The following is a 21,196-nucleotide window of genomic DNA, read 5'->3' as shown; positions in this document are numbered from 1 at the left end:
AGGTTGCTGTTACTACTAGTACTGCTTGCAGAGTAGGTTATTTTGGGTTTTGACTGGTCTATGCATTTCATAATTTTCATTTCTCTTACACTCAAATTTAATTCTTTGAGTGGTGAGTTCTAAAATGCCTAACCTGTAGTGGCTGGAATCATTACCTCCTAGTAGTTGATTCTCCTGGAAGTGGCTAGCATGTCCTTGCAGCCCCTGAGAAAGGGGAGGGGGTCTCCATATGCTGTCCTTCCCTGAAGACACCACTCCTTTAGCACCCAGTGATCAGTAATGGGGAACCATGGCCTGTAGAAGCTGTGGACTCAGGCTCAGTACACGTAGATGAGGGGCAGCACATGGTGCCATGGAGCCATTGCTGTACATGCCAACTGCTTTCAGGAGTCATTCAGGGCCAGGACAGGCATAAGTTTGCCTTAACTCCACTGCTCCACCACCCAGAAGCCATCTCAGTTAAATGGTACCCAGCCACAGCCTGCTTCCTGAATCCCTGTCCTATCCCTGAACTTCCTCCTACATCCAGCCTCCTGCCCCAGATGTGAGTCCCTCTGCACCCAAACTCCTTCCCAGAATTTGCACCCTCAACTCCCTCCTGGATTGTAATTCCCCACCCTAGGCTAAGCCTGGAGCCCCTCCTATACTCCAAACCCCTTGGCCCAAGAGCAGAGCCTGCACCCCAACCCCCTATCCCAGCCTCATGAAAGTGAGTGAGGATGGGGGGTGAAGAGGGATGGAGTGAACAAGGTGAGACTTCAGAGAAGGGGTGGAACCAGAACAGGGCCTCAAAGAAGGGGCAGGATGGAGATGGGGCAAGGGTATTTGGGTTTCATTTTACATTATGTTTAAACTGAAAAAGTGATCTTGTGGTTAAAAAGTCAGCGTTCAATATCAACCCCCACACTCTTCTTCACCACCCCAAAAATAAACAAATACAAACAAAATTTCTCTGCCACTTTTTCCTCATACAGGGGCTAGGAACACTGATGAGGGAGATTCTAAATCTATTCTACATCTCCCCTTTTGCCACAAAATTTGACAAGCCCCAGAATGCCCAATTTTGTTAAGGCTGAGGGATTGCTAAACAGCCTGACAATTTATACTGTGCTCTGAACTTTCCGGCAAAAATTGGCACAAAATCATAACCCACAAAACCCAGGTCTCCACATCATATAAACTGATCTGGTGAACAATTGGTGATATCTCAGGAAATATAGCACAAAAAAATGCAACCACAAAGATATCACAGAAAGAGAAGACGAGTTTAAAAGACTAACAAATAGCACCTAACCCAATCTTGGGAGGAGCAACTGAACATCTCTAGGGGTATGTCTACACTACCCCGCTAGTTCGAACTAGCGGGGTAATGTAGGCATACCGCACTTGCAAATGAAGCCCGGGATTTGAATTTCCCAGGCTTCATTTGCATAAGCAGGGCGCCACCATTTTTAAAACCCCGCTGGTTCGAACCCCGTGCAGCGCGGCTACACGGGGCACGAACTAGGTAGTTCGAACTAGGCTTCCTAGTTTGAACTACCGTTACTCCTCGTGAAATGAGGAGTAACGGTAGTTCAAACTAGGAAGCCTAGTTCGAACTACCTAGTTCGTGCCCCGTGTAGCCGCGCTGCACGGGGTTCGAACCAGCGGGGTTTTAAAAATGGCGGCACCCCGCTTATGCAAATGAAGCCCGGGAAATTCAAATCCCGGGCTTCATTTGCAAGTGCGGTATGCCTACATTACCCTCCTAGTTCGAACTAGGAGGGTAGTGTAGACATACCCTATCTGGTTAACCAGTAGGGGCTGAAACAGCTCCCCATCTGCCAGAGCAGCTCCTTTCCATGGTAGGCCTGGCCACCTCCCACCCCCCATCCTCTGCCATGGGTTACATGCTTGCTCCCCATGGGCAGAGCTGACGGGTTGCTGGCCCTTCTCCTGAGGAGACGGCTGCAGAGCCCACAATGAAGCATGCTCCCTGAGAGTGGGGTTGGCAGTATAAATCATGCTGATATAGACACTGAAATGGACTCATCAAACCCACTATGTCTATTTCAGTATTTTTATCCTTCTGCCAGTGCATTTAAAATTGTCATGAATCCTGTTACTTATTTCCATATTGTTGTTCTTTTGAAAGGGCTAAAAAGTCAAATCTTTTCCAGCCCCATTCTTCCTCAGTAGAATAGAGATAGTCCACTGTGAATACAAGCACCTAAAAGTACCATTACAAGAAGGAGGGAGACAAATTGTTTTCCTTGAGCTCTGATGATAGGACAAGAAGCAATGGGCTTAAATTGAAGCAAGGGAGGTTTAGATTGGACATTAGGGGAAAAAACTTCCTGGCTACGTCTAGACTGGCATGATTTTGCACAAATACTTTTAACGGAAAAGTTTTTCCGTTAAAAGTATTTGCGCAAGAGAGTGTCTACACTGGCATGTGCCTTTGCACAAAAGATTTGCTTTTGCGCAAAAGCATCCGTGCCAGTGTAGATGCTCTCTTGCGCAAGAAAGCTCCAATGGCCATTTTAGTCATCGGGCTTTCTTGCGCAAGAAATTAATGTGGTTGTCTACACTGGCCCTCTTGCGCAAGAGGGCTTATCCCTGAGTGGGAGCATTGGAGGATTTGTGCAAGAACCACTGATTTTGTACATTACATAGTCAGTGTTCTTGTGCAAATACTTGCGGCCAGGGTAGACAGGTGGCAAGATTTTGCACAAAAGCAGCTGCTTTTGTGCAAAATCATGCCAGTCTAGATGCACCCCCTGTCAAGGTAGTTAAACACTAGACTAAATTGCCTAGGGAGGCTGTGGAATCTCCAACCCTGGAGATATTTAAAAGCAGGTTGGATAGACATCTATCAGAGATGATCTAGATGGTGCTTGGTCCTGCTGTGAGGGTAGAAGACTAGACTTGATTACCCCTCAATGTCCCTTCCATCTCTATGATTCTATGATACTATATAAACATGGCAGTACTTTCAGTATTTTATTTCCCCAACTCAAATAATGCAATATTCATGTTGAGAACATAAACTTCTTAGGGAATGGTCTAAAACCCATTGCAGTCAGTAGAACTAAACCTCCTCATGAATTCAGTGGATTTTGGATCAGGCCCTCAGAGCCCAATGTCAATTACCTAACAACTGACTCACCCCAGAAAAATACTCTACAGACTTTAAATTAAACAGTGACTTTGAAGAGATGGGTAATACTTTGTACTTCAGTGGGGTATGCTATTAAAGGGTTATACATGAAGCCTCACAACATCCCTCTGAGCTCTGTAAGGATATGTCTATGCCGTGGTGCTATTTTGGAATACCGGAAGTATTCCAAAATAGTTATTCTGCGTCTTGACAGTGTGTCTGTTATTTTGAAATATCTTTTGAAATAATGATTGTGCTATTCTGAAATCTCTGTAAACCTTGTTCCACGAGGATTAAGGGGTGTTTCGGAATAGCGATTTATTTCAAAATTTGGTGCTGAGTAAACAGCACCAAATTACAAAATAAGCTATTTTGAAATTAACTCGAAATAAGCTATGCAATTTGCATAGCTCAAATTGCGTAGCTTATTTTGAGCTAATGGTGCAGTGTAGACGCACCCTTAATGTTATCTCATCTCTACCAGCAAAGAAACTGTGTTGCATAATTTATACCTTCCATCCAACATTTTCATTGTTATTGCAGTTAACATAGAATGCCAAGATTTTGCAGACTACAAAACAAATGGTATCTTAGAATTGTATGTACACAGCCTCTGGAGGGAAATATTTGTAATTTTATTAAAAAATAGGGACCTGAAGTTAGGCAATTGAGTGTCCAGTATAATCAGCAGTCCCAACTGAGATTAAACCATTTACGTGATACAAGTCCCAACACTTGTAAACTGGTCTACTCTTTTTTGTGTGTGAAAGCCCCAAATGCTTGCAGATATGTTCAGTACCATCTCTGAGTTCACAAATGGGAAATACATATACATTTTTCTGAAAAAAATGTGCCACCATTTCTACTGGACTGGCCTGAAAGAAGGACTACTTATCAATAACTATCCCAGATGAGTCTATTGAATCATGAAGACTTTTATCAGTGTTTCAGCTGTGGTAATTGTGTCGGATACACACAGTGACTACAGCCAACAGGATTCCATTAGGTGGCTAAATCTACTCTAATGTTTGTCTTTCATTTGGCACACACAGAAATCAGATAACAGATGGTGGAGTTTGATCTCTCAACCCTCAGACATAGCTGCCAGACTGGCAGTAAATATACACATTACAGCAACCTTAAACAGAAGTCACCCTGCCTACAATGACAAGATTGCCTCCCCTTCCACATTAAGAATACTCACCACAAAAAGTACAAAAGTACAGAGCTGTTATATCTGGACTATGTAGGGTACTCATAAGAACCTCGTCCTGATGATACTCCACCCCGTGCCAGTGTTTTTCCAAAGAATTATATATTTGATGACCAATGTAAAAGGTGTGCTAATTACTTGAGGACTTTCATATTCTGTATCCCTTGCTGATATATATCTGTCATCATGAACTGACTCCTGACTTCTACGCATAATAAGGATCACTGAAGGCAGTTTCAGACAGTTCAGTGATGTCCCTTGGTTACCAAACAACAACTTACCATAAATTGCATCAAGAGCTTCTGAGAGGTCCAACAAGTCCAATTTGGACCGCTCGCCTGATCATTCATGAGCCTGACAAATATAATTGTAATTCCAAATTAAGGCCAGAACCAAGGATGTCAAGAGTGTCCAACTCCCCTAGAAATGGAATATCAGCCACACATTCAGTCACCATCCTGAAAAAAGGTAATTTGAGAGTGATAGCAATTGGCAAGCATCAGAACTGTCTTTCTCAGAAGAAGACAGACCTCTTCATGGTAAAGATGGTCAGAACCTTTTTGTAAAAGAAAGAGAAGCTGATAATGTCTATCAGTAATTTCACCAGTTATAGTCTTTGATTTAAGTAACTAATAAGGCCAAGAGTGAAAATGGCAGACAATGAAGGCTTAGAATAATAAAGATTCAGAGGATAGCCAAGTTAGTCTGTAACAGGAAAAACTTAAAAAACAACAAATAGTCTAGCAGCACCTTAAAGACTAACAAAACATGTAGATGGTATCATGAGTTTTTGTGGGCACAACCCACTTCTAAAGATGATGCTGGTTATTATCTGCACAAACAAAAGAAAATGTACAGGAGAGAAGGTACACTACAAAAAAGAGTCAATGTGAATAGTACCTTACTATGTCCACAGATGACTACAAATAATATTTGTGATATCTTCAGTGAAAATTTTCATTTTACGTACACAAAATCCTATGGAAGATGATGGTCCCATGTGAGCTGCACAGTTTCTCTTTCTTAAACTGTAACCAAACTATTGCAACTCCAACACACTTCTTAGTGTCACAGCAGTGAATCACAATGACTTCTGGGGCCAAAAAATGCTGAGGTACCAGGAAAAATCAGATACACTTCTTCACTAGAAAATAAATCCCAGAATCCATAACCAATTAAGACTCTGACACATTAATACAGCTGCAGAAAATCCACATCAAGAAAATGTATGATAGACCACATAAGTGTGACCCCATTATCCAAAATACATAGAAGAAACCCATAAACAAGACTGAGCATATGACACACTCTATGACCACTCTTTTTGATCCTCTGTGAGTTAACATTTCATTTCGCATAGCACTCTAAAGAGTTAAGTGATAAGTGCTATTAAGTACAGACACTTGTACTTAAGACTTGTTGCTCTGGAAATACTGGAATAGTGCATGTTTCACATGGGTAGTGGCATTGCAGTTACTAAACCAACTACTGAGTAAGGTAGATGAGTAGGATACAAGTAAACATATTTTGAAGTCTGCATTTTCCTATTTTTCTTTCCCAGTAGCAGAACTTTTGAAATCCACACAGTTATTATGATTTCTCAGATTCCTGAACTCAGTAGAAGCATCCACTTGGAACATGGGTACATATAACCATTGGACAAGAAACGGTTCAAAGTGACTGCATTCATTCACATGTCTGGCAACTACAATATAGATTTAAAGGAAGCTGAACACTGCAAAGAATAAATGATTATATTTTAAAAGAAGTTGTTGAATTAAGGACTCATTAAATCAATCAAAGGCTTGGACACATCCATTTAACTTTCAACTCTTACCATTCAATTTCTGTACTTGTTTTTATGGATCTTTGCAGACATTTCTTCTGTACACTAATGAAGACAAAACATTCTTCTGCAAATTGAATTATCTTTCAGCCAAACAAGGATTTTAGTTATTCTTTAATATAAAAAGACTCCTGAGTATAGTTGTAGGGATTTCTTACCTGAAATTCACTGTTTATTTATTACAAAGAGTGTGTACTATAAATAATCAATCCTGATGCATGTCAGAGCAGAAAAACAGATCAGCACAAGGCAATAAAATAGGTTGTCATGGGAATTTTCCCCCTATTTAAATGTTTTTTTCATCCACCTACACATGAATCTCCTATCCAAATAAAAATGAAATGTGAATATATATTGGAAATTAGCTCACACTGGGAATTTATATAATTTAAATTAAGAATTAAAAATGGAGAAAAATATCAAGAGAAAAAGAAGTGCTACTATTCAATAATGATTACTCATGGAGAAGATAAGTTTAAAGAGAATATATACCTTAGAAAAGTGATTTGATTTGTTTTATTGCAGAATTCTAACCCTGTTTCATCATGATCTTCATTAAAATGGGTCTCATGGTTCTTCAAGAATCAGATTTACTTGTATCTTTGCCTTGCCTTGACTTCTTAGAGTCACTGTGTCAAGAAGGATAATGTGGTTACAGGAATTTGTGATGGGCCATTTCACTCACATACACTGGGAGAAACATCTGGTTAGTAAGCATTTTTAATGCACAGACTGCAAGACTTTTTCCTTAACTAAAAAACATAAGAGATTTACATCTGACAAAAGAGCATGCTACATTATGAATTACTAATTACAAATGATGGGCACCAAAAATTGAGCATATTTTATATAGCCTAAATGTCCTTTCTTAACCCTATATACACATTTCTTATATCAGACTGGATTCATACTATTGTAGAACTAGCACTAGTGCAATCTCAGCTAGGCACACTATTTTTTAAATATACAACTTTACATGTAGAGCATCACAACTGTTTAGAACATGATATATGGTTTATACTATGTGCAATCATATATATAGGGAAAATTCATTTATTAAGGAAATGAACAAGAGATTATAGGAAGTGTCTTGTACATTGTGAAAATGTCTACATTAGTTATCTCCCTACTCAGTGGTCCTGTAACCAGGGATGGTAGGAGTGTTCCCATATCTCTTGGCTTGAAGTAATAATAACAAATACTGAAAACATGGTTTCCACCATAAGCACCCTCATTATAAAAATTGTTCCAGCATTCCTGTCCTGACCCACAAAAGCTTTCTCCTATGTTTTCAAATACACACTTTTGATTTGATGAATGCGCATCAGTTCTACCTTGTTTAGAAAAATGATGGGGAAAAAGGAGGCTTATAAATATAATTTAACTCATAAGGTTTCTGTGACAAGTATGATGCAGCAACCCCTGCATGAATTCCTCATTAGCTATTAAATTAACAACCATGAATGTGCTCAAGGTACATTTATCTAACTCTACATTTTATTTTCTCATATTTCTGTACCAATGTCAGAACCATCAAATCCCACAGTTTTAATAAACTTGCTCTAAACTTGCTCTTACATAATAAAAACAAATTTCCTCAGAACAGATGTTGCATATATTTCCCATTTCCCTCAGTTGTTTTGTTCTACAACTCATTTTGTCATGTTGCAAATAATAACTGAAACAAAAGATCATAAAAGGTGATTTATTATACTTGTTAGGAAAAATGAGTTACAAGGAAAAACATTTCTAAACAAATATTTTCAGTGATGAAGCATTTAGAAGTTGCTTCATTACAAAATAGGAAATATTCATGTGGGCGCTGTGATATATTTTAAATAGGAGCTTTAGCTGAGAAAAAAAAGTACTAAATCACCGTTCAAGAAAAATAGCTTCTATAGTTACAAAGGATTAAAACCTGCCATGCAAACAATATTGGGTCCCTAAAAATTCTATGGCATTATGATGGTACTAAGAGTCATGTGCTTTCACTAATGTACGGATCGAAGAATTCAGGTTTTTTTTTTGTCTTAGCTACTGTAACATCCTCTTTTGACTCATCTCCCACCACAACCCAACATTCAGTTGCTAAGATAATCTTCCTCTACTATCACCCAGCACACCACTCCATTTCCAGTTCTTTCTGAGGTTCCCAATGGCTTTCCATTCAAGCTCCTTGCAGTTACTTCTGATGCTTTACAATTACATCTCATTGCCTGCCAAGTCCCATCTCATCCCCATGCTCTGCTTGCTTTTCCCCTTGACTTTGTTTCCAGGAAAGGCAATCAGGCAGTCACATCACATCTTGGAGTGACGAAGAGTAACCCTTTGAAAATGCAGGCTGGCTCAATGACCAAGCCAGACATTAAAACTGAGGAGCTAGGAGATACAAGAGATCTTCCTGAGATCCCAGAACCTGTTTGAAGAGTCCAAAGACCCTGACATGCTAAATCAGAAGGAAATGGAAGAAATGGAATATGTAGGTCCTCCACTTCAATTTCCATATATGTACCAATCAGAGTTGAGTTTGCAGACTAATTTACAGAAGAATGTAGAGCCAGAAGAAACATTTTCCAGGTTGTAATGCAAGCCACTGTTTTTTTGCTGTGAAACTGGTGTGGATAGATGTAGTCTAATATGCGGAGAGTCTAACTCTCTCCTCCAGCTTTGCCATTCTTCTTCCACAGCAGCTGCTTCTGCCTGGAACCACCAGCTTTGTTTTTCCAAACTCGAGGAAGTTCTGCATTCCCTTAGCAATGCGTCTCCAGAGTTGCTTGCATGGCCCCAGTTCCAACAAGTAGTGAAGTTTCCAGCATATTAAATAGTATATATCCAAAGTACCAACAGGTGTCAGTATAGTGAATGTAAAATTAAAAGATACTGATGTAAGGTACTATAGACCAAATACTGTACCTAGTTGCTTTTCTATTCTATGCACTAAAAAACAGTCTGAGAAGAAAGAAGATTAATCTGATTTACAATTACCACATTTACTGATCGAAGAACTTGTATATATATCGCATCCTGTCTGTGGCCAGTCACCAAATACAAGTAGTGAAATCAGACAAACATATCAATTACTTGTAGACCTAATGTTCTCTACCAGCTCCCCCCTTCACTGCTCATCCCTCCCACATACATACACACAGACCTGCATCGTTTTTTTTTATGTATCTATGAAGCAAGTCTAATACCATGTCATTACACTTACTAATTCCAAGACAGAAATGCCTTGGAAAAAGACCCCGGAATTCAAAGCAGAACAGAAATTTCCACTTTTATGATGTTATTTGGTATTCAAGAGATGAAATAGTCACCGCTATAGCTATTAGCCCTTTAATTATGAATGTTTCATTATAGTGATCAATATTACACTTAATAACCCCAAAACAAGTAAGGGGGCTTATGGGATCAAGGGTGGTGAAATAACTGTCTAACTTGAGCAAAGGAAAAGAAAACAGAGAATATTGTTTGTAACATGCAGAGGAAAATGCAATAGGATTCTGATCACATCTGGTTTCTACAGAAGAAAACTAACAGGCTGTGTCTAGACTGGCAAGTTTTTCCGCAAAATCATTTGATTTTGCGGAAAAACTTGCCAGCTGTCTACACTGGCCACTTGAATTTCCGGAAAAGCACTGACGATCTCATGTAAGATCATCAGTGATTTTCCGGAAATACTATGCTGCTCCCATTTGGGCAAAAGTCTTTTTGCGAAAGACTTTTGCGCAAAAGGGCCAGTGTAAACAGCACAGTAGTATTTTCCGCAAAAAAGCCCCTATCGCGAAAATGGCGATCGGGGCTTTTTTACGGAAAACCGCGTCTAGATTGGCCACGGACGCTTTTCCGCAAAAAGTGCTTTTGCGGAAAAGCATCCTGCCAATCTAGATGTGCTTTTCCGAAATGCTTTTAACGGAAAACTTTTCCGTTAAAAGCATTTTCGGAAAATCATGCCAGTGTAGACGTAGCCACACTGTTTTTGAAAGACAAAATAGATTTATTCAGGAGGACAAATCTTTTAGAATGGTCTATTTCAGAAGCAACAGAAAAATGAGACTTCAGATCCAAAGGGAACAATTTAAGACCATATAAAGATGCAAATGAAGATAGCTCACGTGCCCCAGCAATGGGCCCTTTCACCTATATTTGTACCAGTGTGCCAAAATAGTGTGGATGTAGGATAACAGCCAGCGGGGCCAACAGAATTGCTGGGCCACATGGCAAAGTGACAGGGGCAACTCCACACTCCCAGAAGGGGCAGGCCCTTGAGCAGAAGGGGCAGGGTTGAGACAGTCGGCCCTCAGTACTGCACCATATTGCACACACCCCACTCCTAGCCAGCTTTAGAGTTGCCTGGTGTGTACTGCAAAGTGATCTGGCGATGATTTAAAGGGCCCAGGACTCCAGCCACTGCTGTTGCTGCAGTAGCAATAGCTGGGAGCCCTGGACTCTATTTTATCACTGGGCCCCAAGCTGGTTTCCCTTTTTCCCCTGCCCCATTGGCCAGACTGATAATAGAACATGTTGGTATGCACTATATCTAGAAGTGCTTCTTCTGCATCCCAACAGTATTCCACCCCAATCCTAGGACTGAGGAGATACATTTTCTATAAGAAAAACATCCATTTTATGTTCCTGTACTATACGAATCTTACTTTCCTTGTAATTTACTCTGTTACCTTAGTTACACATGCCTGTTGGCCTGCATATTTGTGTCTCTAATAGATAACTTGTCAAAATAAATTGTAAGTGTAAATATTACATCAATTATGTTATAATTATATATCAACAAATATAATTTTTTTCTCTTTAAATCCGTTAATCCAATTAATACAAATCACATATATAAACTGTGGGGGAAAACATAAGAACTTCAAAAAAGTTTTCACATACAAAAACGTGAACAAAGGTAGTTCATAACTATTGTCAACTCTTAACATTGCATGAAGATATCCACAATACTGTCCACTGCAACTCACCCACCCTACAAATTATCATAACAATGATCAGAAAAATCTATCTACCAAATAAGGAGCTATCCTCTACCCCTGGAATGATGCTGATTTTTAGTGGTGCCAATTGCTAATATTTGCTCTGTCAAAATCAGTGATCTGCATCATACATTCCCCAATATTCCACCTGCTCTTTGGAACTCTGTGCACTGAGCATTTCTAATTTGGGCAGCAGACCTACTGCAGGCTGTGTTAATATAATTTACAGCCTCCGGTGCCACAGCTTGTCTGTCCAGCTGTACATAATTTGCTGAAAGTTCTACTGCTTCCTCACTCCACTGTGTATTCAGATCTCATCTTTGCTTTTGCATACATGATACAAATTGCAACAGGCAGACATTATAATTATTACATTAATAACGAGCTGCTGCCCAGGCCTATAGTACAACTCTGTACTACCACTAAGAGGTTATATACATGAGTTACAGGAGGCATACAACTTGGTTAGCGTGATCTTGAACTATTACTAGTATTGGGTGAGAGAAACAACTACTGCAGCAATATATCCATTAACTGCTGCTACCTCATTCTTTGGCTCTTCAAAAATACTGACACAATGCATTTACCACAGATGCCAGAGATGTCTCAAGTTCCAGATTCCAGCAGATATTGTGTTAAGCAACAAGTGAGATCAGATTCTCTGTTCTCCATTTTGCTAAAAATAAAATTTGAAGTAATAGATATTGCTAGATTCACATGGGAGTTTCCACCTCTTCTGCAAGTTTCTTTGGGCTTCCAAAGCATTTTTTTAAAAATTTCCTTCAAGATACTGAACCGCTAGGCAGGCACTGAGGAACTGGGTACTCAGGCAGTGAAACATTGTAAAGCTGGTGTGAATGTAGGGAAAAACACAGTACATATGAGCATTGCAGCAGTGCTTCAATCCTACCAATTGAGTTACCCATGGTTCAGTTCTTCAGGGTACACTCAGGTTTTATTTAATTAAAAAAAACCTTAATAAGACATCTTCCAAATTTATGGTGATTGCTGAAAGAATGCTTATTATTAACACTAGAGCAACAAACAACAAAATTTTTGAAAGTGGAGAGAGGATAATATATGGTCCTACGCTTTTGAATCATCAATATTCTGCAGGCTAGGGAAATGTATGTTCCCTACATCTTCATGTCCTGTTCCTTTATAGTAGCTTTGCAAAAGAGGGATGGGTTTTGCATAAATTAGCTTTTCAGGAAAACAGAAATTTTCCGCTATTTGAAAGGATGGATGGACTTGGAAGCATTGTACTGAATGCACATTAAAATCCATACAACTCCTTATAAACTATGAGAAAGTATATATATATATATATATATATATATATATATATATATATATATATATATATATATCACTCAAATATCTCACATTCCTCCTTGGAAATCCACCTGATTTTCCAGGGGTCTTTTCATTGTCTTCACTAGGGTTTTGATCAGACTCATAATGCTCATTTTAATTAGGTTGATGGCCTCTGAACTATCTAATAAACAAAAGAGTAGGGAGTTTGTTGTGTGTTAATTAGATAGAGACATGCCTGGTACCCATATATGGCCATATGTAAGGGTGAAATATTTATTGTGCTTACTGCAAATGTGGATCTGTAAACCTTTCCACAGCCAAATCACAAACAAATGACAGAATTTGAAGGAAATTTTCTCCTTCTACAACATGCAGCTATCTGGTAACATTTTATATTTATTTCCATGGTTCTTTAAATATGAAACAACACTCAATCCCTAAAGACGTGTACAAATAAGCTACAGATTTGTAAAGAATTTAAATGAAGGCATGGGAGGTAAAGATGGGCATTTATTCATTTATTTCCAGAAAAAGAATTCTCATATGTATAACTGCGAAAATACCTGTGCTTTCAGAGTAAAGCCTAAGTATAGTAGAGAATACCACTGCCCTCTACGAGCTGCACCCTTCAGCCAATAACTTTTGCTGCTCCCAAATAAATTGTGTAAACTTTTCCTTCACAAGTTTCACCATTACTTGACTTTTTGAAAATAGTTTGGCCTAAATATCAACATCAAATGAATATGAAAATTAAACCAGAAATCAATGTGTCAATTCCAACTTGTTGATTTGACAACGCACCTGTCAGTGTTTCCTCTAACTTACATAATATGTTGATATGTCTAAAACAGGATTTTGCAGTTTAGCAAATTTGATATATCAGTAATTATTAATTTGTAAATCGCCATGAAGAATGTGGCACTAAGCAGCAGACACATCTGTGATCTCTGTTTTGGAAAACTTAAAATGTATTGTTCAGTTATTAACAAGTGTTCATTTACAGGACAAGAGAGTTAAAAATAAAGAAAAATCTATTCAGAGAAAATTAACTTAGGCATTAGAACTTCCCAGGTATTTCCAAATACATATATACAAAGAGAGGATTATGTCTGATAGAACTGGTTAACTGGATTCTTGTTTTCAAAGGGCCCAAATATAATTTCAAGCAATATTGCAAGTGTGTTTGGTGGTGTTAACCCAGTTCATTATGGGACGTCCATATCATAAAACTGCCATATAATGCCAACAATCAAAATGGCTGGAACTTCCTGGTTTGGCAAGACCATTGATTAGAACAGCATTGGAACAAAGTCTATAAATGATTTGAGCAACCCTGCTGAATTCATGGCCAATTTATGCCTATGCCTGACTTAGCACCCAGATGGTGACTGATATTAAAATACTTAAATATTAGACAGTCTAAACAAAGTCCATAATCTTTAGGCAGGAAGGCTTTGTTTTGATTGACTTACTGGCCTTTAATATTCTTTGGGTATGGAATAGAAGAGCTGTATCTCTATTTGTACCAAAGAGAAAAAACTGCGACTGCTAGAAAAGTACAGTATATGAATTGAGGAAAACAAGTTTTACATACTTTTCTCACTGTACATTCCTATCTAACAAATGCAAATCTGAATGAAGCTATTAGAGAAATCTACACAGCCATGAATTTATGATAATACAATCATCTCTAAAATGTTAAGTACTTGCTAATCCATTGATTATAATTAATAAAATACTGAAATGCCTGGTTCATGTATTAATGTAATTACTGTAATACTAAAGTACTTTTTCATTATAAACAAAAATAATATATAGAAAGTTGTTATACTGAGTAGTAAATAAAAGATAACTCAACATAACCAATCATCTGTTCATTTCCAAAACTGATAGTTATTTACTATCTACCCCCATAATCATCTCATTATAAAAATATTATATTCTGCTTTATATTTACAGCACTTTTCAATATGGCCTTGTAACATTCTAATCCAAATCCCCAAAATAGTTTCATTATAGCCACAAAAAATTGATACCTTTTAAAAAAGTCATTTTAATAATGGTAGGTCATATGGGTTTTTCTCCTTTCTCCCTCTTCCCCTCCCCCAGGTTGCAGAATCAATTTTTAGGGCTAGCATAATAGTTTCTGGAATATTTTTTTGATAAGAGTTCCATTAATTTTCAAAGCTTACCTTTTTCGAAAGGTTCACCAACACCAGGCTGCAAATCTCAGTGTGCATATAAAGTGACAATGGAGAAATCAGCATAGAAAATGTTACCACCTAATTTTCTGCTGCTATGTTCAATTGAATAAATTTGCTAAAACATGTCCTAATACTCCGAGTGGTGTATGGTTCAACACAGAGCACAGCAGTATGTAAGAGCAGTAGAAGGTGATCTCAATTATTACTACTCATATTTAGATAGAATATAATAATGTGCATCTGAACATTTCTGGCTAGGTTTTATTTCAATATGTAAAAACATGTATCCATTTGAATAAGCATTCTAGTGGTCAAACTAGTAAATGGAAAAGGCAATATCTTTTGGAGAGGCTATTAATATTCTTATCATCACACATGCTATGATAATAAATCATGAAATAATACTGCTCAACATAAACTTTATTTTAAATATAACAATTCCAAAAATCCTCAAGTTAAATGTATATATAATTATATATATCTCAACTTTTATATAAAATGGTATTTTTCCTGTGAATTGAACCCATTGTTTTCTTCCCCCTTCCTCTCAACTTTCAGGTTGGAAAATGGACATTTATTATCTATCACTTCTATCATGTTGAGTGATAGCAAAACTTTTGGTTTTTTTCCCAAACCAGCAAGCATTTTTTTTCTTAAAATTCAGATCTGAGGACAACTAAACCAAACACAACAGAACTATTAAAAGGTGACAGCTGCGTGCATAACCCTGTCAGATATAGGGATCAAAATTATTCGGAGCATATATGCTTTACATTGCTTGAACACACCTGAGTTGAACTGTGACAGATAATAGCTGTACTTTGAAATGAGAGTCCTGATGACCTGAGTGGCTCTTTTCCAGGCTCATGTTTATGTTTTGGTTTTATTAGGTTTTAAAATCACAATCTTAGACACACAAAAGATAGCTTGAACATGTGTGCTTTGTGACAACTCTTCAAACAGCAGAATGACTAAAATCCTGTACTGTTTACAGTGATGCTTTTCCTGTCCTACCCAGGTGGATCTGTTCCTTACACTGTGTGATTCAGCTGTCAAAGAACAGCATGAATCTTTGAAAAGCCAAGTGGAGGCCATATTGAAAGCCTGTCAAAAGCAGAAGTACACACCTTTATGCAGCGCTGAATTACTTTTTTCATGTTAAACAAAGCACTGTTTCCATATGGTTTTTTTAAAATGTACAGTTTCAATCAGGCAGCTCTTCCTTCTGCCTCTTCCCTTCCTTTCTAACTGACCGTTAATGACTTTCAGCTGGAATTTGCATATTAAGACAGACATTTTTGACAAACCCTTTATCACTGTTCCTTTGAGTCAAAGGGCCTGTTCAAGATCACTAGTCTAATTAAACAAGCTGCAGAGATCATTTGTGAGAACACAACCATTCATGTAGATTTTTTGGTAAATTTTCCACTGTATCAATTATCCTGTTTTAATCCAATATCCAGTAGTCTTATTTTATTTAGAAATTGCATTGAATTCTATTCTATTGTTGTGTATTTTCCAATAAGAATTATCGTAATTGATCATCCTGTATTGTGGAACACAGAAAAATAATATCCTATGCACTTGGCATAATGCTTAAAAGATTTTTGTGGTTATAGTCTATGTCCTAGCATTTTTAAATATTTGACTTTGTGATGTAATGTTACTACTTATCAGGGTACAAGGCAAGTAATCAGTCTCTGCAAGAAACGTTAGCATTTTGAAATGTTAGAAATTCTATGCAGACAAAGTATATGCACCTGATCTAAAGCCCAATAAAATTAATGATAAATTTCCACTGACTTCAGTGGGCTCTGAATCAGGCCCAAAAATCTCAAAATGAAGAGTAGTATCAAAGAAACACAGTTTGAATGTCAAACAAAGTTTCAGTTATGATACCTAGTATAGCCCAAATACAAACACATTGACTGTAATTGAATTTGTGTGTTATCTATGCATACTGAAGAGAAAAAAGTTAATGTGATTTGTAAACAAAATAAAAATAATTCTCAATTGGGGAGAACTGGTATATAATAATTAAATATATACTTATAATAAAAATATATTGTTATGAAATGTGCTGTTCTGCTACTATAAAAATATTTTGCTTGAATAAATTACCTATTGATAAGTCAGTATGTTCATCACACCTTTTCAATTCCATATTATCTAAGAATTACTTGAAATAGAAAACAATCCTGTCTTCATCAGCAAAACTAAAAAGCATCACACCAGCCCTTCTGAAGGAAATATGTATAGACAATTTTGTAAAATATTAACAGATGTGACAGACATGTATTCCATGACAATGAAAATAAAATGAAATATTTAATTTTGAGTATGACACTAGCCCACCTGTGTAAAACTGAGCTTTTTATCCACTGAATTACAACTGATGATAGAATTTTAAACTTTCTGTGATAACCCAAAAAGTTATTTTCATATTAATACTACAAAAAAGATTTTAATATATATTATAACAAATAAATAATGTGTATATTGCCATCCTTCCACAATGAGAAATAATTTAATTTTCAGGGAAATCCATGCTACATTGAAATGGGTGTATATATATAATTTTTACACACACACACAATTTTCACTCAGTGTAACTGCTAACAATTTCATCCATTTGCCCTTGCATTTTTAACTTGTTCCCCCTATTTATAGGCACACACTCTTAATGTTATTAATAATCTGAGATCAAAAAGTTGCTTAGATTTAAAGATTAAAAAAAAAAACCTGATGAAGCATCACTATGGAGTCAACATGTTTTTTACTTTTTAAATACAAAGTATCAAAAATGAACATTTGTTTACATCGCCGTAGTTATAGTAAACATCAACACCCCAATAAAGCCTATGGACTCAAAAAAAAAACCTAAATACAAAGCATGTAGTATAACAGATTAAATGACCACATCAGTCTCTGTTTCTGCTTATTGAATTACGGGGACTGCTACAGTTTAATATGTAAACTTGATCTAATAAAATACAGAAAGGGACTTTCATGTTTCATTCTATTAGCCATCCTTTGACAGAAATTGTTGTCACTTATCTCAAACACATTCAGATTCTGCACATTTTGCAAACCTCAATATAATATAAGTGAAAACTTTCCTTTAAAACCTTTCTAGTTCCCTTGCTTTTGAGGAGGCAGCAAAGGAGGGAAGCTAAAATTAGGAAATGCTTCCTGGCTGTTAACCCATTTGAAATCCAACATGGTTTTGTAGTCTTAAAACATACATGCAGTTGGACATTTAAGATACTGGAATACATGGAAATAAAACCTTTCGAGCTATTGACAAAATCTCAAAAATAAAATTTAAAAAGTCACTAGGAAGTGTCCACACTACCACCTTGTGGAATTTTCTTGCAAGAACAGCAACTGCTTGTTTCCATAAAGTTATTTTTCCCTGCCTAATATTAAAATTAGTTGAGTTTCAGGGAGCGATAAGGGTTCTATTATTACTAGGTTCCTTTATAAAAATAAGGGGTAGGCCAGCAGCATAGATGATTAACTTATCTCTTGGGTTTCTTTATTTTCTTCTCTCTTGCTCCCTCTAAATAATTGCCTTGGCTCTAAATGATAAAATAACCACAATGAATTATAACAATAAAGCCAGTGTAACCTCATCTTAATGAATCCCGGCACCAAAGGGGAGGGGGGGTGTCTTTCCTGGAAGAGGAAAACAGTGAAACAGCCACTTGTGAAACCTGCAGAATGCCAGAGCCTCTGCTGGTGCCAGGATATGGAAAAGGAAATCCAGCGTCTTCCAGCTAAGCCAAATCGGCTGAAAATAAGAGGCAGTGTTACCCCCAGATGAGCGTTAGCCTCTAAGTCGTCCCTTTGCGCCCGTGCAGGGATAGGGGACAGACGTCCCAAGGGCCCAAGCACAGAGTGGCAGCTGCCGCCGGGTGCTTGCCCTGGCTTATCGCCAGGGGGGCGAATGGAGCTCTCTGCAGTCCCGGCGGCAACTCTGCCTGAGGGACCGGTTGCACAGGGCACGTTGGGCAGCCCAGGCTGAGGGACTCCGGGCACGGAGGAAGGGACTTGCAGGCCTTGCAGCTGCGGGGCAAGTTGCCGGAGCCGGAGCTGAGCTGCTGCGTGCACGGGGCTGGCTAAGCGGGGGCTGTTTCGCGGTGCTTTACACCCTCCCCCGCACACACACCTGGGTCAGCGAGGCGCGGGCTCGGCTGCGTGTGTAACCTGGGGAGGGCGGGACTGCGGGGCTATCGGGGCGCGCGTGGGCAAGGACCCGTCTGCAGCAGGGACACTGGGCAGCGGCTGCAGGGAGCGGCGGGAGGGGCGCGCTCTGCTACCCGCCCCTTCCTAGAAACTCCTCCGGCAAGTGGGACCCCAGCCCAGCTCCTCAGCCCCCCACCCGGCAGCAGCGTCCGCGGGCCTGGAGGGGGGGGGGGGGAGGGCGGGAGGGAAGGAGCCTGACTGAGGGAGGGGGGAAGCAGAAGTTTCCGCGACTGCTCTCCCGGCGCCCCCCCCCCCCCCCCGGCTGATGGCTGCAGGAGGGACAGCTCATCAATCACTGCACCCTGCAGAGGCAAAGGCGGGGGCGGCGGGGAAAGGAGGCCGCTGCAGTGCAGGGGGGTGGGCAGGCAAGGGCAGCCCCGGGGGACGCGGGGGCAGCCGCGTTGCGGTCCCTAACTTCCCGCCGGAGAGCGACCAGGCGGCCGCTTTGAAGCGGCGGGCGGCAGCAGCAGCAGTTTCCCGGGGAGAAGGTGCAAGCCGGAGCCGAGGCGCCACATAAGACTCCCCCCCCCACACACACACACACACTCTCACACAGCGCTGCCCCCCTCGCCGCCAGCCCCAGCTTTGCAGAAAAGCCCAGTCCCCCTCCCCCTCCGGAGGCTCCTTATTTCTGTCCTTACACTCGGCTTTTTTTTTTTTTTTGCACCGTCGCTCTCATCGCCCCCCCCCCCCCGCGCCGCCACCCCTGCGAGTGCCAGGCTCCCGTCCATCACGTGCGAGAAGCCATGCATCACAAAAGCAGGCATTTTACCGGCGCCCAGCCGCTGAAGAAGACAAGAGGGTGAATCGCACCATAGAAGAAGAGCCAAGGGCTTTTTTTTTTTTTAACGGAGGGGAGCACAGCGAGGTTAACCCAAGCCCTACGTGCTGGTTCTGCAATCCTCTCGCCACCCCCGGCGCACGCAGGAGGTCCTGCTCCTTCCACCGCCTCTGATCTCCTCGTTTGCAGGAAACTGTAGCTTTGCTCTTTCTCTCGCCCGGTACTGCAGATATCCCCCCCCCCCCCCACACACACACACACACTTCTGTTTATTTGTCTGTTAGGCAGAGCTACTTTGTAAACATCTCACACAGAGCCCCAGAGCCTTTTCAAATAGCTGATTGCAGCAAAATGCCTCCGAACAAATGATGGTCCAGGGAAAGACAAATTCTAGATCTGTTGCTGCACAGATGACATGAAGATAGTCTGTGATGGGGGAGAGGGCAGAAAAAAGTATCGCCTCAAAAACGATGGGGGGAACGAAAAGCATAAACGACTGCAGCAAACTGGGGACCCTCTGATCCAGTACTCACTGCAACCCCCGCAAAAACGAACATGAACGCACAAACCTTACATCTACTATACCTACCTTACCAGTGCGATAGCTGCAGCTGCACAGAGGTCCTTTTCACTCTGCCAAATTCTTCCAGGGAATCCCGACAGAATATCAGACAACAGGAATTATTTGAACAAGGCTCCCCTCTGCTTGGAATCCAACGAGATTTTCTTGTCCAAAGGAATGCAACGACCACAAAAAAATAAAAATAAACAAACAAGAACGCCGCTGGATTTGGAGGAAGCTGGTGCTTACTGTTGCAAACGACCTACATTCAGGAAGAAAATTCATTACAGATCAGTGCAAGAGGGAGAGTTGGGTCTGTGAGTAAGAGCTCTGATTGCCTATGCAGAGACACAGAGACAGGGAGAGAGACTGATCTGCAAGGAAAAGAGAGATTGAAGAGGGAGAGCGGTCCAGGCTGTACCAGTCTTTCTCCTTCTGCTATTGGACCAAACTGAGTGAAATTTACAAAGCCAGCAGCCAATAGATCTCTGCAGTCTGCCCCATCACTAAGAAACCATATCTACATTACAACCTAATGCAAAGAGCATCTAACCCTACTGCAAACCAGCTGTAGCAATATTATCTAGGGTACCTGTATGGTTGAACAGGTGGGCATTTTACACATGTAGAAATAAAGGTGTGGAGGCAAATCACAGCAATACTGCTATTGTTTTTTTTCTAGTCCCACATCTTAGACAACAAATCCATTCTTTTTAAACCATCATTAAAGCTAAGGTTTTACAGTGTTGAGTGGGGTTTAAAGTAGCAGCACTGAACCTCTGTCAGTGGTTTACAAACTTACTCATATTAACATACAATGACTGGAAAGAACAGCATAACTGAGTAACAGCTATTGCCTGATTTGAGTTCCCCTATCTGCTTCTTCTCGAGATAG

The 21,196-nt window shown here is 39.7% G+C and overlaps 1 protein-coding gene across 3 annotated transcripts in view; it reads right to left on the bottom strand.

Annotated features, from left to right (window-relative positions):
• NLGN4X (neuroligin 4 X-linked) overlaps positions 1-20,717 on the bottom strand; it is a 246,436-nt gene extending 225,719 nt beyond the window's left edge. Inside the window, exon 1 of one of the 3 annotated variants that reach the window (XM_006114116.5) lies at positions 20,329-20,717. The gene's annotated coding sequence lies outside the window, so the exon portion shown is untranslated. The remainder of the gene's footprint in view (positions 1-20,328) is intronic. The other 2 variants (XM_075915432.2, XM_006114118.5) reach the window with 2 other exon arrangements.
• Positions 20,718-21,196: the final 479 nt, after the last annotated feature.

Source organism: Pelodiscus sinensis, chromosome 1 (assembly GCF_052426305.1).
Source record: "Pelodiscus sinensis isolate ZL-2025 chromosome 1, ASM5242630v1, whole genome shotgun sequence".
Taxonomy (NCBI): Eukaryota; Metazoa; Chordata; order Testudines; family Trionychidae; genus Pelodiscus; species Pelodiscus sinensis.
The sequence above is the reverse complement of the archived record's forward strand: the minus strand, read 5'-3'. Positions and strand labels throughout refer to the sequence as shown.